This window comes from Mauremys mutica, unplaced genomic scaffold (assembly GCF_020497125.1).
Source record: "Mauremys mutica isolate MM-2020 ecotype Southern unplaced genomic scaffold, ASM2049712v1 Super-Scaffold_100141, whole genome shotgun sequence".
NCBI lineage: Eukaryota > Metazoa > Chordata > Testudines > Geoemydidae > Mauremys > Mauremys mutica.
The window spans coordinates 553957-557658 of NW_025423277.1; the positions used below are offsets into that span (position 1 = coordinate 553957).

A 3702-nucleotide genomic window follows, 5' to 3' on the forward strand; every position below is an offset into this window, starting at 1 on the left:
TTAAATAAGTTTGTTAGTCTCTAAGGTGCCACAAGTACTCCTCATTATTTTTGCAGATAAATTAATGGAGGTTAAGTCCATTAAGGGCTATTAGGCAGCCTGGGTAAGGAATGGTGTCCCTAGCCTCTGTTTGTCAGAGGGTGGAGATGGATGGCAGGAGAGAGATCACTTGATCATTACCTGTTAGGTTCAGTCCCTCTGGGGCACCTGGCATTGGCCACTGTTGGCAGATAGGATATGGGGTTGGATGGACCTTTGGGCTGACCCAGTCTGGCCATTCCTCTCTTCTTATGAAGGGAAGGGCAGAGCCCTGCAACAGAGTTTCTGTAGTGTAGTGGTTATCACGTTTGCCTAACACGCAAAAGGTCCCTGGTTCAAAACCAGGCAGAAACATGCTGGCTTAATTTTTCCCAGCTCCTAGTGGCCTGTCCCTGCTGTTGTAGGAGCAGCAGTGATTTCTATGCTCAATAGGTCTGTTATACTTCCCCCATTCCCATTTTTGTCTCCTCTCCCTCTCTGAATGCCTGTGAAGTGGCTTCCCCCCCCCCCTCCCGCTCCCTCCTGCAATGCTTGTGGGATGAATGGGCTGGTTGAACAGCTGGAAGATCAGAAGAGCTCCTAGATAGACAAGGTGTCTGGGACTCTACTTAGGCAGCGATCACACACCCAGAGCATGGACACTGCCCAAGGTGGAGTGTGACCCACCAGATGCAGCCAAGTCATCTCCAGTCGCAGGCCATGAGGAGCAGGTCCTTAAAAGGGGAAGGGGCCCTGTGCTCAGGAGTCACTCACAAGCTTGTACCTCCAGTGAATGCCCTTCGCCCCGACCGCCTGGCCAGTGGTTTGCTGCATTGCAGTTCATTGTGCCTCAGGAAGACTTACCTTCATCGCTCCGTCCATCGCGGCGCTGGGGCACACTTACCTTGCAGAATCCTGTGCCTGCCTCTTGGCTTCCCAGGGATGGCTACTTGCAGCCCAGGAGAAGAAGGATGGTTCTGGTGAAAGGAAGACAAGCAAAGCACTGGGAGGAAATTTGGGTGTGGGCTCTGCGCTGGGGGTGGGTGGGTGGTGCAGCTCCCAAAGTGACCGGTACACACAACCCTCTGGCAGCAGCTCCTAGATGAGTGGGGCCAGGGGATCTCCATGTGCTGCTGTCTGCAGGCGCTGCCCCCAGAGCTCCCATTGGCTACAGTTCCTGGCCAATGGGAGCTGCAGAGTCGGTGCTCGGGGCAGGGGCAGCACGTGGAGACACTCCTCCCACCCCAGGGGATGCTGGGACATGCCAGCCACTTCTGGGAGCGGCACGGAGGGACGGAGGTAGAGTGGGCAGGGAGCCACCTTAGTGCTGCTGGCACATCTCTGCACACCCGTTGGGGGAGGGGAGCAGAGGGCCTCCATGTGCTGCCTGGGGTAGGGACAGTGCACGGAGCTGCCTCCCCTCCCGGGTCTATTACAGGAGTGGGTGGGTGGGGTCTTTTGGCCTGCAAGGTGCAGCAGGTCAGACTAGATGATCACACTGATCCCTTCTGACCTTAAAGGCTCTGAGTCTAAAAGGGAGAAGGAAGTAAAGGAATTTAAAAAATAAATAAATAAACCAAGCACTGTAATACCAGGATGACTCCAACTGCTTATTATATAGTTCCACCCCTTTCTTCCTCCACTGAGTGTTTAATGACCTGTTGGGATTTGGGACACTGATTCTCTCATTCCATTGATAAACTGAAACAATGTGACTGAAATTAAACCAATTCCCAGTGGAGGAATCATCATATCATTGCATTGGCTGGGAATTGAACCCAGGCCAACTGCTTGGAAGGCAGCTATGCTCACCACTATACCACCAATGCATCTGGGGAAAGTTTCTGATTTTTCACACTTGGTGTCTGGTCACCTTACTTCTCAGCATGAGGCAAATGTCTCCGTGGTCTCTGCCATTCATCGTGGGGAGTTTCCCCACTGATAACAGTTCTTGCTGGGTTGGGGATGGGAGAGAGAAGAGGCGTTTATTCTGTTTCATTCCTCTCCATTTTCTGTTCCTCCCCTTCCCTTCCAGGGTCCTCCCTTCCATTTCAGACTGTGCAGTGACACCCTCCCTGCACCCAAGACCCTCGAGCCTCTGGAGCAGCACGATCCCATGAGATCCTCAGTGACCAAGGGTCTTTTCCAACTTCCAGGAGACCCAGCTTGAATCTAAAGGAAGCTCTGTTCCTTCCTGGGGATCCTCTCTCCCTTCCTGGAGATCAAGAGCATGAAGCCTCTCTGCCTTGCCTCCTGGGTCTGAATTAATGTCCCATTTCCCACTATGTGCTCAAAAGAAACAAATGTTTCTAACCCAGGTGAGCGGCGTTAATTCAGCTGGAATCCTTCACCCACATTCCTTAGGAGATACAGACTCTCTGTGACACAGACTGACTGGGGTTCATCTCTGCATGTCCCCAATGGGGAAGGAAAGACACTGAGGGCGAAGGAAGAAGATGGACAGAAGGAGTCAAATGGGGCTAGACCAGAATAGGACATTTTCTGCCTGTTAAAATGTACTAGACTCTAATTGCTTAAAACAAAACAAAAATCCACCAGCTTCTGTTTGAACCATCAGCTTTTCACAGAGCAGCCATAGTGGTGAAGCACAGACACACATAACCACCTACAGCCCAAGTTTGTCTAAGAAGCACCTATAGTGGCTCATGCAGGGGGAAATACAGCTGTGGGTGTGAGTTCAGGCCTCACCCAGCGCGTTGGTTTTCATTAGCCACGGAGCTTCCCCCACTTCCTTTGCCCAATTCACATGGAAAGTGCCATAGGAGGATGATGAGAGTAAATTCTAAACTCTGAAATGCGGAGGTTGGCCCAGAGATTGGGATCAGGGGTTTGAAGAGAAAAAGCTCTAAGAGTATAAAACCAGACAGTCTCCAGGGGCAGGTTCGGTACAACGCCTCAACAGGGAACCATTCGGGGGAGGGGGTTTCACTTCCTCTGTTCAATGTCCTGAGAGGTATTTGAAGGTGAAGATAACACCATGGCTAACAGGTGACTGGCATGTCCTGGGTTAAAGAAAGGGACCTGGGTTAATAGTCTGAAGATTTGCGTTACCGTCACTGTCTGACCCCCCTTCAGGGCAGAGCAGGTTTGTACGTTGCTGTGTGGAACGCAGAGACTCCTGGAGAGCAGGGGCAGCTGTTTTCATGGCAGAGAGCCTGGCACTTAGGAGACTTTCTACACTTGCTGTTTTGAAGCAATTCAGTAAAATAACAGAGGAGCTACAATGTCTGGTCCAAAATTTCAGCCGCCCCTGGTATTGACTATGACACTAGAATTGAAGATTTAATATTATAAATGAATGAGTCTAAACCTGAGGTTCTGGTTTTCACATTGGTTTTTCTAACTCAGTTCCCAATGCTCTTCTAGAAAGGCCTCCAGGCTGCCTGCCCAGCCCAGCAAAAGTGGCCAGGAGAAAGCCCACACTGCTGCTCTTTCAGGTAGTTGAAGGCTGCTATCAAACCCCCCTCACTCCGTCAGTCCTCAGTCTGTGGCAGTGCATAGGATTCTTCCGTCCTAAGTGCAGGACTCTGCACTTCTCCTTGTTGAACCTCCTCAGATTTCTTTTGGCCCAATCCTCCAATTTGTCTAGGTCACTCTGGACCCAAACCCTGTCCTCCAGCGCTTGGATTCTTTACATGCTTTCACAGAGCACAGAGCACATGT

The 3702-nt window shown here is 51.1% G+C and overlaps 2 non-coding genes across 2 annotated transcripts; one reads left to right on the forward strand and one right to left on the reverse strand.

Moving 5' to 3' along the window:
• The first annotated feature begins 320 nt into the window (after positions 1-320).
• On the forward strand, positions 321-393 carry TRNAV-AAC. The gene has a single exon. It is a non-coding gene; the product is annotated as a tRNA-Val (tRNA).
• Positions 394-1775: 1382 nt separating this feature from the next.
• On the reverse strand, positions 1776-1847 carry TRNAG-UCC. Its single transcript has one exon. It is a non-coding gene; the product is annotated as a tRNA-Gly (tRNA).
• Between the last annotated feature and the right edge of the window lie 1855 nt (positions 1848-3702).